We start from the raw sequence: 24,621 nt of genomic DNA on the forward strand, positions 1-24,621 counted from the left end.
TGAACCTTTCTGGACCTTAATCTTCGACTTTCCACCATCCAGAACTGGGAGAAAATGAATTTCTCATGTTTAAGCACCCAGTATATGGTATTTTGTTATGACTGCCCATGTTTACCAATAAACGTCATGTTACACAGAGAGATCTGCTTCCACTTCAGACAAATCTGATAGACAATGGGTAAGCAGTACTTCTCCATTGATCTTTCTGCCTTCTGTGTTTCAGAAAACAGAGTATGCCACTATAAGGCTTTCTCAGGGCACATATTGCAGATATTGTGGTGCTGTTTTGATTGCTAAGAAAAACATTACTAAGACAAAGTTTAGCCATTTTACACTTAACCATTTAAGCTAAGGGATTAATCAAGGATATATGCAAATATCCATAGGTATTAATTCAGATATTAATTTTCACTGAATCACAATTTATAGTGCCTTAAATTTGTGTAATTTAATAATGTCATATATAAATGACTAACAAATGAAGACACTACATAAAATGAAATACCATACATCTATGAAAATAGTGTTCAATAAAATTATCTATTGACAGGGCCTATAACATGTTGTCACATTATAAATAGTACATACAATATCATTCATTAACAAATATGTGTTGGCTGGGCATGGTCGCTCATGCCTGTAATCCCAGCACTTTGGGAGGCCGAGGTGGATTGGATCATGAGGTCAAGAGATCAAAACAATCCTGGCTAACACAGTGAAACCCCGTTTCTACTAAAAATACAAAAAATGAGCCAGGCGTGGTGGCACGTGCTTGTACTCCCAGCTACTAGGGAGGCTGAGGCAGCAGAATTACTTGAATCCAGGAGGCGGAGGTTGCAGTGAGCCAAGATCGCGCCACTGCACTCCAGCCTGGGCGACTGAGCAAGACGACATCTGACATCTTAAAAAAAAAAAATACTCAAATTCCTCCACATTGGAGCAAGATAAAAATAAAATAAATAAATACTGTACATAAAAATTCCATGTAGGTAGGCAGTGTTAACCTTAAGTGTGCTAAGTAAAGCACTAAATATTAGTGCTGCTTTAAATGTTTATGTATATATAAAAGAACCTAAGAGAGGGTGGAAAATATAAATAGTTGACACTTTGGGTTCAATTTTAATTAATTTAATAATTAATTTTAAATAATTTAATTTTATGTACACTTGTTAAATGTACAACATGTACATACAATAACTATAAACATACCAGTAGGAGTATAATATATGGTGAAATGATAAATAACTTTTAAAATTTATCATTAAAGAGGAAGAACATGATGATCAAAATACATTGATAAAATGAGTTTTCTTCTAATTTATCACCTTGAAATAAAAAAGTTAATCAATCTTCCCACAGCTTCTCTTTGTTTCTTTGCTTGTATTTATAAAATAGGAGGTGGTAAACTAGAAGATGAAGCAAACAATAATGAAAACAGGAGTTGAGGGTGGCTGTACACCTCTGAATTGTGGCACCAAGCACACACAAATAACAGCCTGAAATGCTCACAACCTTGGATGTTTGTGTTTGTTTATGAACTACATAGGGTGCTTATTTTCTGCTTTTCATAATGGCAATAACCAATCTTTCCCCACCATATTTATGGTACTTTTCCTTCGTTTGTTTTTAAAAGCATATTTTATGCTTGGCAGTATCTAAATGTTGTGTCTGGAATTTAAATAGGATAAACTGTACTTTAGCCTTAGCTAACTGAAGGAGGCCAAGCCCACTCCTGAATTGATGGTGATTATCTTTAGCAGAGTGAAATGGAAGAGCTCATTAATTTAATACTATTATGACTTAGGTGCTTTTCATATATCATCTTCTGACATTCTCCAAACAACCCTGTGGGGTAGGAGATATATTTCTCAGTTTCCAGGAAAGGAAAAATAGCATGGAGCAATTTTCAGCTTTGGCTTGTCTGAGCTCAAATCCCATGGTAAGTGTACTGGCCACACTAAATAACATGTATATAAGATGATATTATGGACACATTAATTGTGGAAGTAGACTTGGACAGTGTTGCACAAAGATCTTAAGTCAAGAGGTCTAAAAACCTTGGCTAACAATGTAGCATATATGCCAATGCTCTTGTCTAGGTGTTGCCTAAGGGGCTTACATCATACCTGCATTAGATACAATTTGAGGTAATGAACAGCTACTTTAACTATAATCTAAAATAGTGGTAGATCTCAAATTTTGCATTATATGATAACAAAAACAATAGCTAATAAACCAGCATTTATCTGGGGTTAATAAAAACACTGGCAATGAAACAGAGTATTTCTCCTTTTCATATTTTTCATATTTCTCTTTGTTTTCTTGTAACATTGTTGCAAAAAGAAAAGCTGACTTTATTCACAGAAACATTCTTCTCAATGTAGGAAAACATATATAATCCACAAAAAGATGTATAAATGATAAAATGTTTAGCAAGTTTCTATCATTAAAGATAAGTATTTTAAAGCCAATAGTATTTCTATATGTTAACACCTAAATAATTGGCTACTAAATATTTAAGGCCATTTACAATACTATCAAAATATAAAATTCTTAGGGATATTAGTGGCCTTTGGCAAAAAGATGCACAAGAAGTCTGAGATAATTTGAAGAACACTTAAATAAATGGAGGAGCACATTGGCATATGAGTCATGGAATCAAAGCAGTTAAGACATCAATTCTCACCGAATTGATCTATAGCTTTAACAATATAGCAATTAAATTATTAGCAGAATTTATGTCATAGAAATTGATAAATTGATTACAAATATCACATGGAAGTGCAAAATACTCTAAATAACTAAAACAAATTGGGAAAGAAACAAAATTGGAAGAATAACATTACAGTACTTCACAACTTAATATAATCTTACAGTTATCAATAACATGTGATATTAACAAAATTACTGAAATGAATCAATGGAAAAAAATAAAGTCCAAATGTAGATGCACACATATATGTAGAACTGATTTTTAATAAAGGTACAAAAATAATTGGGTGGAGAAAAAATGTGCTTTTCAACAAATGTTACTGGAAAATTTTCATATACATTTGCAAAAAAAAAGAAATCACGACACATACTCACATACTTAGTGCAATACGAAAAAAAAACAAAACAAAACAAAACAAAATATGCACCATAGACCTAAATATAAAGCCTCAAACTATGAAACGTTTAGAATAAAATCTTTGTCATCTAAGATTAGACATAGAATACATAGAATATGATGTGTTTTAAAACATGATTCAAGATATAACAAATTTACAGTTTGGATTTCATCAAAATGAAAACCCTTGGTCCTTTGGAAGCACTGTTAAGAAAATAAAAATACAAACCTCAGCATAGGAGAAAATATTTGCGGATCATATATGTGATTAAATATCTGTATCTAAAATTTATAAAACCTCTAAAATCAATAAGAAATAAACCCAATAAAAATCATCAAAAGTTTTGAACAGACTTCACCAAAGAAACAATACAGATGGCACATGAGCATGTGAAAAAATCATTAGTCATTGGGGAAATGCAAATTCAAACTGCAATTAGATGACACTACACAGATATTGTAATGGTTAAAATCAAAAACACATGGATTTAAAAGTGTAGAGAGTAATTTTAGCACTCATGCACAAGAGATAGCAATATCAAATGTTACAATCACTTTGGAAAAACAGTTTGACAGTTTCTCCTTTCTTTTTTTTTTCTTTCTTTTTTTTTTTAGATGGAGTCTCACTCTGTCTCTCAGGTTGGAGTGCAGTGGCATGATCTCGACCCATTGCAACCTCTGCCTCCTTGGTTCAAGCAATTCTCCTGCCTCAGCCTCCTGAATAGCTGGGATAACAGGAGCAGGCCACCACATTAAGTTAATTTTTGTATTTTTAGTAGAGACAGGGTTTACCCTGATGGCCAGGCTGGTCTTGAACTCCTGACCTCGTGATGCACCTGCCTTGGCCTCCCAAAGTGCTGGAATTACAGGTGTGAGCCACCACACCCGGTCCTCAGTTTCTTAAAAAGTTAAACATTCACCTACAAAATGATACAGACATTCCATTCCTAGATGTTTAATGAAGACAAATGAAACAGTTGTACAAAGTGTTCTCAGCAGCACTAGCCATTATGGCACAAAACTGTAAACAATTTAAATGTCCATTAACACATCAGTGATAAACATATTGTGTTCTGTCCACGTTTTCAAAACTGCTTAGCAATGAAAAGGAATGAGCTGTTGATCCTTGAAACAACATGGATGAGTCTCACAATAATAGTGCTGAGAGAAAGAAGTGAAACCTAAAAGATTCCATAGTGTATGTTTTTATTTGTATAAACTTCTAGAAAAGGCCAGCTAATCTATAGTAACAGAAAGCAGACTGAAAATTGCCTGGGGATGGTGGTGACCCTATGTGGAGGAATGAGGATTAGTAAGGAGCACAAGGAAATGTTCTGCATGAGGAAAATGTTCATTAGTTTGATTGTGGTGACGGATTTATAGATGTATATGTATGTCAAAATATATGAACTTAGATACTTTGAATATGTCCACTTTATTATATGTCAGTATACTTCAATGGAGCTGTTAATAAAGTTCTAAAGTCTCCTGACTTTCATAGTAACTCAGGTAAAACACTTGCATTCAAGTCAACATTTATTAATTTCAGTTCTATCTAAGGGCATGTGATACAAATTAGACTCTATGTACAAAAAAATATTCCTGACAAAATGCTAAAATTTGTCAATACATCTAACAAATCTACCAAAATCTACCAAATCTATATTCTCAGGTGCCAACAGAAGAAGATTATGATATTAAAACCATGCTACATGCATTCTGGTAAGCAAGACACATCCGACTACCAAAACACAGGAAAAGTATTTGTCTATCATGTCTGGTTTGTCCTGAATTACTAGAATACTAATTAAGGGAAATCATAGAAATTAAATGTCTTAGAAATTGAAAGTTCCTTCACATTTTGTTGTGAGGAAAAAAGAAAGCAAAACTTTTTAAAGCTATTCTTATTGTAATGGTTTTCACTTCTATTTTAATTAAATTTAGCACTTATTCTCTTTTGTCTTTCATTCACCACAGATACACAAGTGGGTGCACACACACTGATTTGTTTCAGAAACTTCGCCATTCCAATGAACTATCTTTTTTCTTAAATCAAGTTTATTTAGTTTTTTGACTAAAAAAGGTTTCTGGGAAATGTATGCTCTGTTTTCAATGCCTACAAAATATTGTGCATGTAATATGTTTAAAATTCTAGGCATTGTTTTTAACTGTCATAATTAATAATTGAGTTTAAATTATGTACAAATGCTGTAATGACTACTACTCAAAACAGAACAAAACATTCCCATCCAAAATTTGGTTCAGATGTTGACATTAATTAAGCCACACACACCCCTAGAGGGCATGAAAATTTTTGTTTCTTACATAATGAGGTTTTCTGAGGGAAAGAGGGCGTTATCTTCCAAGCTGGCCTGAAAATGGCTTGAAAGGGCAGAGAAAGGAGGATGGTTTGGGGTGTTTCTGTTGGTTTAGGGGCTAGGGCTGGGGTGAGAGTTTTCATGTAAGTAGTGGCAGGAGGTCGTGTGATTTGAACTTTTCACTGGTGTCAAAGGAGAGAGCACTGGGACATTCCTTTCAACTGCTCAGATGGTGAGGCACAACGAGAAGAAGGGAAGGGCATGGGAGTCACCTAAAAAATGGCGTCAGGTTCTGCATGCGTTCACATAACCGTGTGATGACGTCAACCACAGGCCACGCCTACTATGTACCAGATGACAGAGCTTGAGAGATGTCCAGTTTATCAAAATGAGGACCTTTTAGCCTTCACAGAGCGACTGATTATTCATTCAGTGTTAATCAGATAGGTTAAAAAATGTGGAGCTAATAGTTTCCATTTGTAATTCTTGCGTAGAAATGAATGTTGTGTAGAAACTCTTACACAACAAACATTAAGGGCCATAGGTTATTGGATATGATCTTCTACTTAAACTACTTTTCGTTGATGTGGCCTTGTTTCCAGTGCAAGGTAGTCTGCTAGCAAAAGGGAAGAAAATGGAAATCTTTTATGGAAATAAATGGACTATTGTAGACTGTATCTGCAGAAAAACGAACGAATGTCAGCAGCAGTTGAAAGTATGGCAAAGCCATCGCATTACAGAGAGCGGAGCAGGAGAGGTGGGAACCAGGCTTGCAGTCACCTGCCTGTTGGGTAGCAGATTTGGGGATCATAAGTCAGGGGACAGTGAGATGAGGGACAAATCAAATAAGCGGGCAAATCCTGAAATGTGAAAGGCTGTGGCCAGAGAGAGGAGTTTTGGATTATGAAATAATAAGAGTAGAGAAATTCCTGCTACTGACAACACTGAGGATGCAGACAGGAGAGAGGAACATAGTGAACATTTTAAGATTAAAATCCTCTGATTATTCACCCAATAACCATTACATAGCAGGCAGTGTTTTGGTGATAGAACATTAGATAATAAATAGATTCTGACATTTAGGGTCATCCAACTAAATGGGGTATTAGCATCTAGAGAAGCATTTTACATCAATGTTCCCTCATCCTTCACCCACCTGCAGAAGTGTTGTTATTATCCGCAACTAAATGGGATATTAGCATCTAGAGAAGCATTTTACATCAATGTTGCCTCATCCTTCTTCCACCTGCAGAAGTGTTGTTATTATCTGCACTTTAGAGATGAGGAAACTAAGACTTAGGGGAGTTAAATTAAATGCCCAGAGTCAAGCAACTGGTTAAATGTCAAACCCTCTAGGAGTCAAACCCAATTCTGCTTTTTAACAAATTATTCTTTCTGTTATTGCTTTCCCAGCAAGAACACTTCTTGAAATGAAAAATAAAAGCAGCATTAGATGCTGATATCAGACCTGATAGTTGTACATTTAGAAGAGATAAGATTAGAATCAAAAATAAGTGGGCAGAAAAAATTCAAGTACTAATAATGGGGCGAGTGACAAAAGATACCATATTCTCTGAAATTTTAATACCTTTAAGTAATTGAGAAACATTAAGATGATCAAAGAAGACATGAAGAAAATTATCACTTAAATAAAATAAATTTTCTAAGAAATTAAGGAAAAGAAAACATTGTGGATAGTATTTCCTGATACTTGACATTCAAGAAGCAGATGCAAATTCGCTAAATGTTTCCTTTATCACTTACGATCCAGCACATATACTGTGACTTCTATTATAATCAGAGGACATGCTGGGCTCTGGAGATGAAAAGGTGATGTTTGGGGTATAGAGTGTGAATGTTAAATTTCCCCCTGAGGAAAGCCCACTGGTTATCTAATTAAGCCTGTGAACATCCACTCCCCAAAATGCACAAATATAATTTGTAACCCCTGGAGTTTACAAGATATTCTTTCTATCTTCCTGAAAAAGTGGTATGTTAGAACAAGTCACTTTGTTGATGCCCTAAAAGTCAAAAGTCTGTGACCAATATGCATGTTAGAATTTTTAGTATATAGTATTTTCAAAAGACAAAATGTGGATTCAAGAATATTTTTCACTCCTTAGAGAGGCTATGTTTTCTGCCAACGAACATAGAGAGGAAAGAAGCTTTGCTTGACAGAGAAGGTTTGAGGAAGAGAAACATCCTGTACTAATTATTATGAATTCATCTCTACTTCTGCATGTAGTATTTTATTTAATCTGCAGATAATTGTTTTATGTAATATGAATTCTGAAGAATTTAAGTCCTGGAAGGGTGACTAAAATGTGAAACAAATGAGCAAATGACCTATATATGTTTCTTTGTTTATGTGTAGATTTCCTTTGCTGGACAACTTATTACTACAAACTTAGAGGCTTAAATAGCCTATTTTATATTCTCATATTTTCTACGTATCAGACATCTGACTATGGCTTAACTGGGTCCTCTAATGGAGTCTTACAGATGGCAATTAATGTGTTAGGTGGGGCTGCAATCTCATCTAAAGCTTGGGATTCTAGACTCACATAAATGTTGTCAGAATGCATTTCCTGGAAGCTGTAGAGGTCATTTTGGCTTCTTTTAAGCTGCAGTGGAAAGTCTCTACTGCTTTGAGTTTCTGACATCAGGAAAGGAAGCCCTTTTTAAAAAGATTCACTTGCATTCATCAGGTCCGCCCAAGATTATCTTTCTTAGATTGATTCAAAACCAAATGATTTGGTATCCTGCACCTCGTAGTGCCTCCACTTTTGCTGTATCCTGTGCATAATCACAAGAGTGACATTGCATGGTGTTCTCCGGGCCCCACGGCAACCCAGCTGGGTACACCTTCCTGGGCAGGGGAGTCCACAAGGGTGTGACTCACAGGGGAGCATTCAATAATTACACCCACAAAATGTTTATCCACAGAGACACCTGACCAATGTAGTAGCACAGCTTTTTAAAGAAAACCTTGCCCAGCACTTTGGGAGGCCAAGGAGGGTGGATCACCTGATGTAAGGAGTTCAAGATCAGCCTGACCAACATGGTGAAAACCTGTCTCTACTGAAAATAGAACAATTAGCCTGGTGTGGTGGTGCATGCCTGTAATCCAAGCTACTTGGGAGGCTAGTGCACACCTGTAATCCCAGATACACAGGAGGCTGAGACAGGAGAATCACTTGAACACAGGAGGTAGAGGTTACAGTGAGCTGAGAGCACGCCATTGCACCCCAGCCTGGGAGACAAAAGCAAAATGAAAAAATGCTCATCATCACTGGCCATCAGAGAAATGCAAATCAAAACCATAATGAGATACCATCTCACACCAGTTAGAATGGCAATCATTCAAAAGTCAGGAAACAACAGGTGCTGGAGAGGATATGGAGAAATAGGAACACTTTTACACTGTTGGTGGGACTGTAAACTAGTTCCGCCATTGTGGAAGACAGTGTGGCGATTCCTCAGGGATCTAGAACTGGAAATACCATTTGACCCAGCCATCCCATTACTGGGTATATATCCAAAGGATTATAAATCATGCTGCTGTAAAGACACAGGCACATGTATGTTTATTGCGGCACTATTCACAATAGCAAAGACTTGGAACCAACCCAAATGTTCATCAATGATAGACCGGATTAAGAAAATGTGGCACATATACACCATGGAATACTATGTAGCCATAAAAAGGATGAGTTCATGTCCTTTGTAGGGACATGGGTAAACCTGGAAACCATCATTCTGAGCAAACTATCGCAAGGACAGAAAACCAAACACAGCATGTTCTCACTCATAGTTGGGAATTAAACAATGAGAACACTTGGACACAGGAAGGGGAACATCACACACCAGGGCCTGTTGTGGGGTGGGGGATAGCATTAGGAGATATACCTAATGTAAATGACGAGTTAATGGGTGTAGCACACCAACATGGCACATGTGTACATATGTAACAAACCTGCACGTTGTGCACATGTACCTTAGAACCTAAAGTATAATAATAGTAATAAAAGAAAAGAAAAAGAAAATCTTAAAAAACAATGAGAGGGAAAAAAAAGACATTTTGGATTTGTAATTGTTATGCTTTGCAAAATTTACTGTGACAACTTCTTCTTTTTATTTTTTTAATAAACGGGAAACTATATACAATAAACTTCTGTTTGTTAGAATTTCTTTATTACACTTTCTCCTTTGTTAACTTTCCAATCTCCTTTGTCTCAAGGGTATTCCAGTTAAATGTTAAAATGCCTGCAATTTGGGGAAAATTAAAAGATTTATTTAAAAATATTTTGTGATTGAATTTTCAAAAAATAAAAATAACTGAAAAAGGATGACTGTGTATACATAACTGTACTTCTTTGCTGGTATATGATATAATTGAATTTTTTTTTTTTTTTCAATTTTGCTTTCATTCTAGGAGCTGGTTTCTTCTTTATCTACTTGGTACTTATCATGAAAGTATGTAATAGTTATAGAAGGGACTCATTCATCACTCAGCCATCTCTGTCATATCTCACCTGCTACAACAGTGGTACACTTCTACACATGCTATGAAAGAATCAGCGTAATCACTCTTTAAAATCATTAGGGATTAAACAAATAACAGTGAAGCACATTTTGGAAAACATTTGTTTATCTTGTTCTAAACACAGTATGTCCTCACATTTACTTTAAGTTCGGTCCTTGAATTAATTTCATTTATAATATATTTTAAAAATAAGAAAAACCTCGATGTCTGTCATTAAAAAACTTTTATTGATTTGTATGCATCTCACTTTGTGGTTTTGTAAACTACCATTGAAAAATCTTAAGATAATTACTGTATAATGGGGTAATTAATTAAAATAACAATAATAAAGACTAAAATTTCTAAATTAGTCTCAAACCATGTTAACCTTACTTTAATTCTCAAGCTGTAATTTCAAGCCAGAGAAGGAACTTAGAGGCATTCCATGTAAACTTCAATTTTGTGTGTGTGTGTTTTGTTTTGTTTTGTTTTTTAGGAAGAAGAGTGGCCCAAAAGATGATGCATCTTGATTGAAATAATATAACAGTGATTTTGTAATCACATAACTGATTTTTAAAATAATGTTGTCTCCTTTTGAACATTTTTTGAGATGCTAGAGAGAGGGGGTAAATGAAAATAGAAAGGATGAATAAAATGGAAATATTTAGGATACTTTTAAAGACACATAATTACTAAATATTGTTTTAAAGCAAGAGAAGGTTGTTTATTCAGTGACAAAGAAATAGGACAGGAAGTCCTGGGGGAAATGGGACCTGGGAATCCCTAAGATAATACTATATGTTTGTTCCATTTTGTAGCATGTAGGTAACATGATGTGGTGGCAAGACAGTTTTTGTTTGTTTTCCCCTTTGTGTTTTAAGGAAGACAAATTTGGGGGAAGAGACATTATAGTTGTTGATCTATTCATTCACTAAACATTTACTAAGCTACTGTTGTGTGATCAACACTGCATTTTGTTTCAGTCTAAAGAATGTACATATTATTTTGGGGGGACCATTTGTTTTACAATTTTCATATACTTTACAAGCCAAAATATCACCTCATCTTGATCGTCATAAACTGAGCACAGCTGTATGCATTATGTAAAGCTTAAACATTTTCAAATATATTAACCAAATTCAGTAGCATAGTTTCATTTACTATACCCAGAAGGCATACTGTCTAACTAGTCTGGGAATAGTTTCACGTTTCACTTTTTATTTGAAATTCAACAATTATGAAAACTGTTTTGGCTGGAGGACCAACCAGTTGACCCAAGCTCAAAATCAGATCTCAGTAGGGAGACTGTTTTCTTTATCCCAAGCCAGAACGAAAAGAATCTCGGCCAAGTGTCCAAGTTAAAGGCAAAGCTCAAACAAACAAAAGCAATCACACTAAAAGGTGGTCCTGTATGATAGATGAATCTAAGGAGAACAAGCTTGAAAGAAAGATAAACTGGTTCAAAATAAACAAGGGCAGAACATTATTTTCTATAAACAACATCTAGATTTCTATGTCACATGTTAGCCTGAAAAGGCTAGAAATAATAATTTTATTTCATTTTTAGCTGAAATGTACTTTATAAGTGCGCGTACACTTAGAGACTTTAAATTACTGACCGTTCTTGGCATTTCACACTTACTTTTATTTTCCCTGTACCTCAAAGAAATACAAGGAAACCACCTTTTAAATGATAAGACAAGTCACCACTGTTTTCAAGGCATGAATCAAAATTTGGGAGAAAAACTTAGCCCCTGATAAGTTTTATCAGAAATTATTTTATTAATTTGGATCTGCTTGAAAATAATCCTTACTGAATGTATACTATAAACTTTTATGTGGATGTCAATAAATAGAACATAAATGATGTAAAAGTGATAGTTTCAAAAGAAAGAAAGAAGAGAGAGTTGGCTTTTTTTTTCCCCCATTCCTAATTCTCCCGTTCTTTCAAGTTCCCTTATTTACTTTGAGACTGTTACATTTTTCTTCCATTCCTACTGCTCCTCATCTATCATGCTCCCTTCTCATTTTGAGACTACTACAATGTGTCTCTAATGGTTCTATTGCACTCAGTCTGTGCACTCAGAAACTGGCAAAGAGAAGCACCCAAAAATAGAATAAAACCCCCAATCATAGCACTTCACTTCACATGAAAAAACTTCTTCATTTTCTGCCAAATGAAACCTGACTTCTCCGCCTGTCTTTCAGCTTTTCTACTGAAAACCCACCCCACATTCTCATGTCTCACCATTCCTTACCTAGAATGAGCTCTTCTCTGCCCTGTGCCTTTCAGCACCTGTGACTTTATTCTGATAGTCCTTTCTGCTTTTTATCTAGTTCTATGAGTCCAACTCAAATTCTGAATCCTCCTGAAATTTACTCTAATTTATTTTCCTTTCAGTACTTCCCTGTTCTCAGAATGAGCTGTTCTTGGCGCACTCACATACTTGCTTCTGATGCTATGTGTCATGTGCAGAATTGTGTCCCAGGTATTTTTCCAAGTCTCCCTGGTTTCCTTAAATGGTGACAAGCTCTGTGAGGTGCAGGCTGCACTGGATCCAAGGCTCTCCACGTGCAGCTCCCCAGCAGCCTGCAACTGGCATGGATTGCCCTGCACCCTCCCCTCCAGGCACACTTTTGGAATGTCTCTTCATTTCTATAAAGCTTATTTTTGAGATAAAATAAAATAAAAACCTGCGTGATAACTCATGATATGTTGGAGAGAAATAAAGAGGCAGGTGCGGCAGGAGATTACAAGGAAATGTCAGCATCTTATGTGGCAGGGTTTGATTTGGGGGACTGTAGAGGGTAGATATGATCGAGAGGAATAACAAAACAATAAGGAAGACTGTACCCACAGACCATAAACAGACAGGCAGGGAGACTGCACCATGCAGAAAAGAGGGGAGATTAGGAGTAGTTTTGGTTATTCATAAATCAGATAATATGTAGTTTTAGGTTTACTATTTCAATTCTGGTCACATAGCTTAAATATACATTGAAATATACTGAAGGAGTCCATAAATCTAAGAAACGACTGAAATATTTAAATACCTAGATAAGAATACAGGCATGGAACAAATTGGTTATTAAAAGTAATTGTTACCTAATTTACTTTTTTCAGATACTGTGCAACATTACGCTCAGTATCTGAAAAGGTTAATTAGGTAACAAATTAAAATACGCTTTATGCAAATATATGTGCATTAGCTTAAAGTATCTACCTTGTCCTGACTTCAGTATGTTTTAAAAATGCAAAAATAAATATAATTTATTTGTATTTTTTATCTAAATACTTTTATTTACATTATTTAATTTGCTTCTTTATGTTCCACCTCCCATGATAATGATTGAGAGTGTCTTATATAGACATGTGCAATACAACAAAAGTTACGGAAAATAAATGAAGCACTTGGAACACAGACAATACAATGAAATTGAGCTAAGATTGTTCCACAAAGGACTTATTATAAGGTTCTGAATCATAAGTTGGTAGAAGGATCAAAATATGGCTCTGACCTTTCTAGAGGCTGGAACAAAGAGGGAAGCATGATCATTAAAAAACTTACCAAGCATTTCTTATCAAGAACGTGGAAAAGGAAAAGGAAAAAGAAACAATAACTTATCAAACACTTTGACTAGGTTCTCTCATTCAGTCTTCACATACTCCACACAGTGGGCCTGTCTTTCCAACCCATGGCAGGGATCAGTGGTTTTTCTGGAGCTGTTATGGAGGTGATTAGTATGTCAGAGTAGCTTCCTCTTTGTCCTGCAGGAAGGAGGGAACAGTTGCTGTCTTTTAAAATGAATCTTTTCTCCAAGCAGAATTCAAAAAGAAGTCAAAAAATTAGGAAATATGAAAAAAAAAAAAACCAGATCTGAAGGTATTGGAGAGGTAAAAGACAGGCATAAATATACGGCCAAGGTTTGAGAGATGAAATCTCGCAGAAAGTGAGCCCAGTGTTGAGGGTGTAATTTAGATTCACAAGATTAGGGATGTACTCTAAATTCACAAAAGTTAATGTAAATTTGGAAGACTAAGAAGCTGTAAATAAGGGTATTTTGCTCAGAGTCTGCTAAAGAAGGCCCTACTAACCTCCTTGCCAGGCTTTGGGTTGGGATCTCAAAGTGCTACAACCAAGGAGTGAAACTGCCCTTGCAAAAATTATGATAGTGAGGGAAATCTGACAGAAAAATTATGACAGTGAAATAAATCTGACATAACTGACTCTGTCTTGCTTCTAACCTCCAAGCTGCCTTTGTTCATTCCTGGGCATAAGCCAAGCTAACTATGGGAGGAATTTAGTTTATAATTTAACTTTAAAACAAAGAAGATAACAGCTCCTCCCTGAAATTAACTGCCTCCTTGTTCAGGTACTAAAACCACCTGTGTAAAACTAAAATTAGCAACAAGGTTAGAATTATAGTTCAGGAGTCCTGCAGCCAGAGGTTACAAGATTTGTAACCTTACCACTTGCTCCTGTAGATAACATCACTGTTGTAAAACCTAAGGTTGGTAATAGAGGTATTTTCTAGACCCTGCATTTTGATGGACTAGCTGGTGGTCCACCTGAACCAGTAACCAATACTAAGAAACGGGCTCATCTGGTCTTGTGACCCACCACCCAGGAACTGACTCAGCACAAGAAGACAGCTTTGACCGCCTATAATTTTATCCCTGACCCAACCAATCAGCATTCTCCATTCCCTAGCCTACTGCCTGCCAAACTATCCTTGATAAACCCTAGCCTCTGAGTTTTTGAATAGACTTATTTGAGTAATAATTACACCCATCCTTCGACTTGGATAGCCCTGTGATTATTAAACTCTTTCTCTGCTGTAATATGGCTGTCTCAGTGAATTGACTTTATCTGTACAGTAGGCAAGAAGAGCCCATTGGGTAATAACAGGAGCGATAGTAATTCATAAAGAGACTGGTCATAGCAGGGATGGAAAACCAGCTTTGGATCATCTCAATATATGATTAAATCAAGGTCATATGGGATTACTACTCCCCTGGCTTCCTTCCAGAAGCAAATATAAATCATCTCAGAAGAAGATAATATTAACTTAAGCTTAACACTATTTTTATAATTATTCAAATACAATGTCTGGAACTGTAAGAGAAATAAGCAATATATGAGGAGACAAAATAATGTGATACAAGATAATATGAAAAATAATGTTATTTTGCAAGGAAAAATAATAGACAGTAGAAACAGGCAGGGAATGTAGATAATAGAGTTATCAGATACAGGCTTTACTATAGCTATGAAAAATATATGAAAGGAAATAAAAGACAAGACTTTCCACAGAGAATTGGGAACTATAAAAGAAGTTATTTAAATTCTAGAACAGAAAATATAATATAAATTTAGAATTCAGTGGATGAAGCTGGACAAAGATTAGATATAGACAAAGACATAAAATATCCAGAATAAAAAATGGAGAAGTAAAGATGAAAATACAGAAAATCAAATGGAAAACACAGAGAACACAGTGAAGAAGTCTGGGGTCCCTGAAAAAGAGGCAAGAGAAAGCATGGAGCAGAAACAATATTTCTAGAGATAGTAAGTGGGAATTTTTTAAAAAGGGAAACTAATTTCAAATGAGTAAGTGTAAGATTGGCAACTGGGCAGTCGGTGCCGCATCCCCAGCCCGCCTCCATAGCCGCCTACAAACTGGTGCTGAACCGGCACGGCACGGCTCGGCGAGAGTGCATGGAACCTGGAGAACCGCTTCAGCCGCTGGTACAATGCCGACCTGAGCCCAGGGGGCCACGAGGAGGCGAAGCACAGCAGGCAGGCGCTGCGAGATGCTGGCTGTAAGTTTGACATCCGCTTCACCTCAGTACAGAAGAGAGCGATCCGGACCCTCTGGACAGTGCTAGATGCCATTGATCAGATGTGGCTGCCAATGGTGAGGACTTGGTGCCTCAATGAACGGCACTATGGGGGTCTAACCGGTCTCAATTAAGCAGAAACTGCTGCAAAGCATGGTGAGGCCAAGGTGAAGATTTGGAGGCGCTCCTATGATGTCCCACCACCTCCAATGGAGCCCGACCATCCTTTCTACAGCAACATCAGTAAGGATCGCAGGTATGCAGACCTCACAGAAGATCAGTTCCCCTCCTGTGAGAGTCTGAAGGACACTATTGCCAGAGCTCTGCCCTTCTGGAATGAAGAAATAGTTCCCCAGATCAAGGAGGGGAAACGTGTACTGATTGCAGCCCATGGCAACAGCCTCCGGCGCATTGTCAAGCATCTGGAGGGTCTCTCTGAAGAGGCTATCATGGAGCTGAACCTGCTGACTGGTATTCCCATTGTCTATGAATTGGACAAGAACTTGAAGCCTATCAAGCCCATGCAGTTCCTGGGGGATGAAGAGACGGTGCGCAAAACCATGAAAGCTGTGGCCTCCCAGGGCAAGGCCAAGAAGTGAAGGCCAGCGGGGAGGATACTGTCCCCAGGAGCACCCTTCCTGCCCGTCTTGTCCCTCTGCCCCGCCCACCTGCACATGTCACACTGACCACATCTGTAGACATCTTGAGTTGTAGCTGCAGATGGGGACCGGTGGCTCCCATTTTCATTTTAGCCATTTTGTCTTCTGCACCCACTTCCTTCGTACAATCTAGTCAGAATAGCACTTCTAGAGCATAGGTTCTCAGTCCAAGCTGTGGAAAAGCTCCCCTTATCCAACAGAGTTTAAAGGTAGTAACTTGGGTTCTTGCCAGTTCTTTGTTTACTAAGGACTTGTGGGGAGGAACCATGCTAAGCCATGACCAATGAGGAGAAGCAACAGAGCCTGTCTGTCCCCAGGAGCCAGTCCTCTGCTCTTCTGCAGTCAGACCACTGCCTGGGGGCTCTAGTCATTCCAGTGGAAGATGGATGTAACCTGCATGGTGATGTGACAACTGTTTCCTCCCTGACCCTAGAGGACCTGGCTCTAGAAGTTTGGGATCAATCCTGAATTTAGTTATGTGTTACATTTACTTTTATTTTAAAAAAGTATAGTATATATAAATAATACAAAACAATAACCCTTCTGGGGTTTGTTGTGGCAGTTGAAATAGTCCCACATGTAGTCATTAGAAAATAAGCCATTCCTCATACCAGTAGGGGATCAGTTCCTTGACCTCTGAGGGGCAGGAGTGCTTCCTGCTGGGTGTGCTAGAATCCCTTCCTGCCTTGTTTCATGGCAGTGAAATGCCCCTTGGTCCTGTCCAAGTGTGTCTTTCACTGATTTCTGAATCATGTTCTAGTTGCTTGGCTCTGCCACATGGGTCCAGTGTTCACCTGAGCATGACTGTACTAAATCCTTTTTCCAGATCAGTATAATAAAGGAGTGATGTGCAATAAAAAAAAAAAAAAAAAAAAAAAGATTGGCAACTGTGCGCTCAACAAAAACAATGAAAGCCATAAAATGAGGAAATAATATATTTGAACTGCTAGGAGGAAGAAACACTAAAAAGAAAAACAAATACTCTCAACCCCAAATTCTATAACCAAAGAAGGTGATCATTATGATGATAAATACAGGTTTAATGTACACTCTATCAAAATCTCGACTTGCTTTTTTGCAGAAATTGACAAACTCTATTAGTCAAATTTCTCCAGAAAAACAGAACTAGGCATATACATGAATTATAGAGGCTGAGATGTCCTGAATTGACAGCTGGAAAGCTAAAGACCCAAGACAGATGACGGCATCATTCTAGCTTAAGTATGAAGTCCTGAGAACCAGGAATGCCAGTTTTATAAGTTCCAGTTGGGGTACAAGTCTGAAGGCAGGAGAAAACCATTGCCTCAGCTTGAAAACAGTCATGCAGTGAGAATTTCAAATATAATTTATTAATTATAATCCTTGAGACAGAACTATTAAAATGTTTCGGTGAATTATGTTTGTCATGTGAAAGCTGGGATACCACTCTGCATTGCTGAAACAGAGACAAACATTTTCTTTTTAGTGCTGCAAAGTTAAATTTACCCTGTGTAATGACAGCATAAAAATTGGATGAGGTTGATTTTTTTTTTTTTTAAACTGGGATAGAATGGTGTACTTAAGGCTCAAAAGAATCCCTGAATTAAAAAAAAAAAAAAAAAAAAAAAAAAAGAAAAGAAAAACCTTTTAGTAGAGGGAATCACGCCACACTTTTTCGGTTGTTACTTTTTGTCTGACATGTGTGATAACATACAAGAAGATGCTGTAAAGCTGGAGACGGGGAAGATAGTGAATAAAAGGTGTTGCATTGGCAACAGGCAGAGAGATACCTCACAAACAGGGAGCAAGAAGCAACAGAGAGGAGTGGCTAGGAGCTTCGACTCTGGAGCCAATCACCTAACTCCTCTGTGCTTCAATTTTCTTATCTGGAAAACAGAGTCAATAATCATCACAGCATTGTTATATGAATTCCGTGAGTTGCTGTTTGTATAGTGCTCAGAACACTGGCACACAGTAACTACTTAAAGCTTTGTATGACAAAAAACACTGAGCTGACAAAGTCCACCATCACATTTCAGACTCTGCCAGCACGGAGTAGATCACCATGGCCTTTTAAGAGCAAGTGGCTTCTAGAGAATAACCTCCGATATAGTCACTTCCCATTGCCCACTAAAATCCACAATTACGAAGAGACAAAAATTAACAAGATGTGTAAAATTTAAGGGAAATATTACTGCCAGAAACTCAGGGGAGTTTGTCCTAAGTACAAAGCCAAGGAACAGAATGGGACTCACTTAGTCTTTACTGCAGAAAACAGAGTCCTCACTTCTTGGATTGTCTAAGGCATCCTGGGCCAAATGTAGCTAGAGAAGCAGGCAACTGCTCCCTACTGAGGAAGCAGTGTTCTTTCAAACAGTCCACTCATTACCCTAACCCCTGTGAATCCATTCTGAGATCAAAATCTCAGAAAATACCTGGGAAAAAGATAGAAAGGAGTATCAAAACATATCATTACCTGGAATGCATAATCTTCATAAGTAAAATAACAAATAGTCAGGCAAAGGAATATTAAGAGTTACATTTTTTTTCTGAACTGTGTCATTCCGAAATAGGAAAGCAATCAGCAGTTTATGTGGTAGACCAGAAAATGTAAATGATCTGTTGTCTCTATGCTGGGGCTGGCCCCAGAACTGGGTGTACGAAGATGCTCCAGGTGTGACTCTTACCTTCAGATTTAGTCAAGCCTCATCTACAAACCTTGTGTATTAGTAAATATGAGTATAGATACACACACACACACACATACACATACACAAGCTTTTCAAACAAATGTACCATTAAATATACAGTAAACTTCCTCCGAGGATGCATCATCCTCTAAAAGTGGTACATCTTATGACTGAGAAGGCTGCCCTAAATTGTTTGGCACACACACAAAGTAAGGCAGAAATAACATGGCACTTATTCATTTTTTTTTTTTTTTTTTTTACTGCTTTAATAAGTTAGTTTTAATATGTACAAGGGACTCTGACAGAACACGAAATTTGGCAGTGAACAAACTGGACAAGGTCCATGCTTTTGAGGAGCTTACATTTGGTGATGTAAACAACATATTACATCGCAAACCTGTTTGACTGTTATACGTCGCTTTTATTTATTTCTTTAACAAATAGTTTTGAGCATCTGGCCCTGTGCTTCTTGCTCTTGGACTGTTTGATTCTGGGTTTCATATCGAACTTAAAATGTAGTGAATGACACAGGGTAAAAATCAGACACAAAAGTATACTAAGATTCAGATTATTCTTAGCAAGAAAATAGACATAATTCCATGGAAGTGTATAAAAGTGTAATTTAACCTGAGATACAATGGAAAGACAAGTTAGGCATTTAAGGCAGAAATAACAGCACATAAAAAAATTGTGGTAACAATGAGTTTGAGACATTTGAAGGGGTATAAAGGCCAGAAATCAAGTAATCACATAAGGATGGAAAGACCAACCCTATTGTAATTTCTATGCAGTGAGAATCCAGGAATGGGAGAGCATAAAGAAGCATCTAGTTTTTAGGTGGATCCTTCCTTAAGTCAATTTCCCAGACCCATTTCCAGCCAAGTGTGATGCTATGACCCTGCCCCGGTCTATTAGGGGAAGGTGAAGGGCCATTTTCTGTAACATTTCCATAAACAAGAGATGCCTCACTCACAACCTTTGTCCCTTCTTTCTCATTTTCTTCCTGCTGCTTGTGGCATGAACATGGATTCACACTGGGCAATGAAGACAAAGTTCTAGGGATGTCAACCTCCAAGCAGCCTGGACTCCACTGGGGTTCATGGAGCAAAGGCATTGCAGGGTCCTGACGTCATAACTCCATGCTTCCATGCAAGCAAGGATTGAGGCCTGGTGTTGTTTAGCCACTATTATCTGAGGTTCCAGACACTCTTCACCTCACCAAATCTTAATTAACGTAGAATTTGGTAATGAAAGTGTGGCAGCGCAAGTCATAGTGGAAAATAATAGCTTTTTTTTTTTCCTTTTAGCTCTGCAGGATGTTGAGAAAATGGCGGAAATCCCAATCTAAAGGTTACTGTGTCGTGGATTCTTCAATATCCTACCCATCCCAGATGTGAGCCTTTACCATTCCTGCCCGGAAGAATATGCTGACTCCTATGGAATCAAGATAACTGGTGCTTCTCATTCTCTCTTTTGTAAGTAGAAGTCCAGTTATACTTTTTGTTAATGCTCCATAATTACATATTGCCTTTGCAGGGAAGCAGACTTATATTTTGCTATCTAGTTTTCTTGTTTACAAAGAGCCCCAGTGGGGCATAGTGAACAATCCTGGACCTGGATCTGAATGTGATCTGCAATGGAACTTCAGGACTGCCTTTCACAGAGGAGTGTTGACTGTGGTTTACACATGGGAAGATATGAAATTAGGAGAGCCATTTATTATAGTCAGAGGCCTATGCTCCCACACACCAGACAAAACCCTCCCCAAACATTCAATAGAATCCTCACACTCCAAGAAATATGTAGCTTAGAAAATACGTTCAATAAAATGAAATATGAGTAGTCAGTGGTTTTTAAATAACCAAATAAACACATGCTAAGAGGACTACTTTTGAAAGTATTGATAGACCCATAAATTTTACCACAAAACAAAAGTATGGATTTTTGCCCAAACCATTTTGTAAAACAAGCACAAAAGTACCATTTTATGAAACAAGCAGAAAAGAACAAGATGGAAAAGCTATCTAAAATGATGTTTGTGGAGCAGCTTAATATATCATCTAAATAGAGTAAATACAGATGTAACTGCATTGATACCAAATGGAAGAAAATGGAGAATCAGGAAAATGTTGGAAGTTGAAGGAAGGGGAATGTAAAGACCTTTTTCAGCAAAAGAGCACAGGAAAAAGACATTTTGGGGAAAATGTTCTCAGGCAGAAAGCATTAGTAGTTGACCTTCACATTGGAGAAGATTCTCATTTCCTCAGTTTCCATGGTTGACACAGTTTGCATGATAATCAACAACTTCCCATGTTTTAGCTGGAAACCACTGGATATGATTAGATTTGAAGTATAGTCAGGATTGGCATCCGAGGCTGATAAAGATGTCCACAGCAAGGAGCTGTAAAAATAGATGTCAACTTCAACTAAGCATCTGTGTTCAGTTGAAGATCAAATTGAAAAAGTGAAGCCTGAGAGGAAAAGTGTAGGAACAGTGACCATTAGTGAGCTAAGTGGAAAGGGGGTGACTTCTGGAAAGAAAGTTGAAAATTAATAACTTGTGTAAGGATCAGGGTATGGTGGCCAGATGTGAGACCAGATGAGGAGCATGAAGGATCTTGAGGGCTGGAGTGTTAGCAAGATGGGATGCATCCAACATCCATCAGCAGACATCTGTGAAGCTAGTAGAAAGGTCTCTATACTGTAAAATCTGACCTTTGAGTACATCCTAAAATAAAACTTGAAAACCTTCACACATTGCTAAGTCTGCTGTGAAGTACAGCCACAACCAACGTAATGTGAAAGAAGATAGGGATACAGAACATAATATATATCTAGTATGATGCAATGATGAAAGCATCTGAAAGTGTCATCCACATTCCAGCAGAAGATTTGTTGCTAACACTATCGCTAATAACATCACGTTACTCCTAAAGTTGCAGGCCTACACGCCTATCCTGAAATTTTCTGTTTTATTAAATGTGTTTAGTGTGACGTCTATACTAGTTTATTAACCCTCTGTTTTCTTTAAGACAGTGTAAATTAAAATATGGTTTTTAAAAAAACTTGAAAAGAGGGATAATCAACCAGTCTTCGCATTTGTTGACCAAGTACTTTGATGGGGTGAATAGACAATCTGCTTGACAAAATGCAGTCCATATATGCCATTTTTAAATCTATATTTATTCTCAGTGCTAATCATTTCCCTCCACACATGCAAGTCTATGCATGTTCCCAATGAGATCTTTCCTGACACATTTCTTTGCCTGTCAAAAATAACCTCCCTCCCTTTCACTTCTCAGATTCCGTGCACTCTCCAGGATGCTGCTAAAATACTACTTCATTAAGCTTTCCTAAGTACTACTACATCTCACTATAACGGGGCCTTTTCTTTCCTTCAAGTTTTATTTTTGTTACTTTGCTTTGTGAGTTAGACCTAGAAAATCTAGGTTAGAATTATGTGCAAAGTAGGATGTCTGTTTTTGAAAAAGCATTGATTTGAACCATTAAGAATGTGCTTCATCAAGCTGAACTTAATAATGGAAGAGCAGATCTAGTCGCATTCCCTATGATTTGGTAAAGGGAATTTCATTGATTTAGAAATCCCGCTGATGCTCTGCTTACGTATGGGAAATTGCAACTAATTGACATTGAGAATTTAATATTGAAAATATAAGATATTTCCAAATTACAAAACAAATATTAAAAATAGTTATGCCTAATTAACATATCAGATTTTCCATTAGTGTATCTCATGACTTCAGAGTCAAATTACTAATGTTCACAGGCAATACATATTAGAAAAACCTCAAAAGGGGCCGGGCGCGGTGGCTCAAGCCTGTAATCCCAGCACTTTGGGAGGCCGAGACGGGCGGATCACGAGGTCAAGAGATCGAGACCATCCTGGCTAACACGGTGAAACTCCGTCTCTACTAAAAAAAGACAAAAAAAAAAAAAAAAAAAAACTAGCAGGGCGAGGTGGCGGGCGCCTGTAGTTCCAGCTACTCGGGAGACTGAGGCAGGAGAATGGCGTAAACCCGGGAGACGGAGCTTGCAGTGAGCTGAGATCCCGCCACTGCACTCCAGCCTGGGCGACAGAGCGAGACTCCGTCTCAAAACAAAACAAAAAACCTCAAAAGGAATTTTCTGAATATTTAAGAAACAAAGGCAATTCACATCATGTATAAAATTATCCCTATCTATTGAACAGCCTTTTCAGTCCATGCTCACTTTTTTTCTTTTCTGTCATTAAGCTTTCTAAGAAAAATAAAAATATATATATATGGGAAAAATTAAAGTATGAGAGTTCGTAAATCTTGCTGTTTATTCATTTGGCTTTAGATCAGTTTGTTTGCCAGTGTCTTCTCTTGTTTTTCCCCACTCCCTGCCTGCTTTTCTCAATGCTAATGAATCCTGTGCCCTCTGTTGGCTTCTTTGCAATGAAAGTCATCTAGAAAATGCCATTTATTTTAAATGAAACTCTTAGCCAGTCTTTCCATAGGCAGTTGATCACAGGAGATAAGCAGCTCATAGGTTAAATGAGAAATCATAGAATTGTTCTATTTACGGCACCCACATTCTCTCTCTCTTACAGCTGCCACCTAGGATTTAACAGTTAATAATTACTTGTGGAGGAGAAGTTCATTTCTCATAACAGCAGAAGCCTAGTCTTATGATTAATAACAAGCTTCCTTGTTACAATGACATTGGCCATTTAAGATACTTAGGTATTAGGTGGATTTACATTTCTGGAAAGTTAAAGAAATTCTACTTTACTTTCTTTTGCTCTTAGAAATGACATGAATGGGTGAGGAAAAGTGCTTGCTTCTTATTTAAATTTCAAATAAGAATTTCATGAAGAAGGATTAAATAGCTTTACTTATAAAATAGCTGTCTATTTTTAAATAAAAACATAAATCAGATATAAAGTCTAATATAATAAACAAATCTAAAAAAATCAAACTACACTATCTGCTTTCTAACAAAATTCTCCTTTCCTGTCAACTTCCTTTGTGTTTACACTCATATTTTCACTTAACTCTTATAGAGCCACTTTTTCAGTTTTAGATGGATTTTATTGTCTTCCCAATACAAAAGTTAAAGTTCTAAGTCTTATATACATGTACCTGCAAAATCAATGCACGCGCGCGCGCGCGCACACACACACACACACACACACACACTTCATTCCCTCTACCTCCAGGGAGTTATAGCCTATGTTGTTGTTGGTAAGTCATTGGCTATGATACTAAGACTGAATATTTTTCACAGCTTTGGCAAATAACACACTAGAATTACATTTCTTTTTACATATTTTAACTCAGATAACTATCTATGTTTTCCTTTACTTTATTTATTATTTTTTAGACCACCTGGGGAAAAAATGCATTTACATATTTTGAAATAATTCAATAATTAATTTGTGGAATTTTTTTCTGGAACCAACCATTCTTTTCTACCAGTCTTTACTGGGGACTCTCTAGATCGACTGTCCTGGTG

The 24,621-nt window shown here is 37.1% G+C and overlaps 1 pseudogene; it reads left to right on the forward strand.

Moving 5' to 3' along the window:
* Positions 1-6,061: 6,061 nt before the first annotated feature.
* LOC111555724 lies at positions 6,062-16,393 on the forward strand (annotated as a pseudogene).
* Positions 16,394-24,621: the final 8,228 nt, after the last annotated feature.

The sequence above is a fragment of the Piliocolobus tephrosceles genome, chromosome 8 (assembly GCF_002776525.5).
Source record: "Piliocolobus tephrosceles isolate RC106 chromosome 8, ASM277652v3, whole genome shotgun sequence".
Lineage (NCBI taxonomy): Eukaryota > Metazoa > Chordata > Mammalia > Primates > Cercopithecidae > Piliocolobus > Piliocolobus tephrosceles.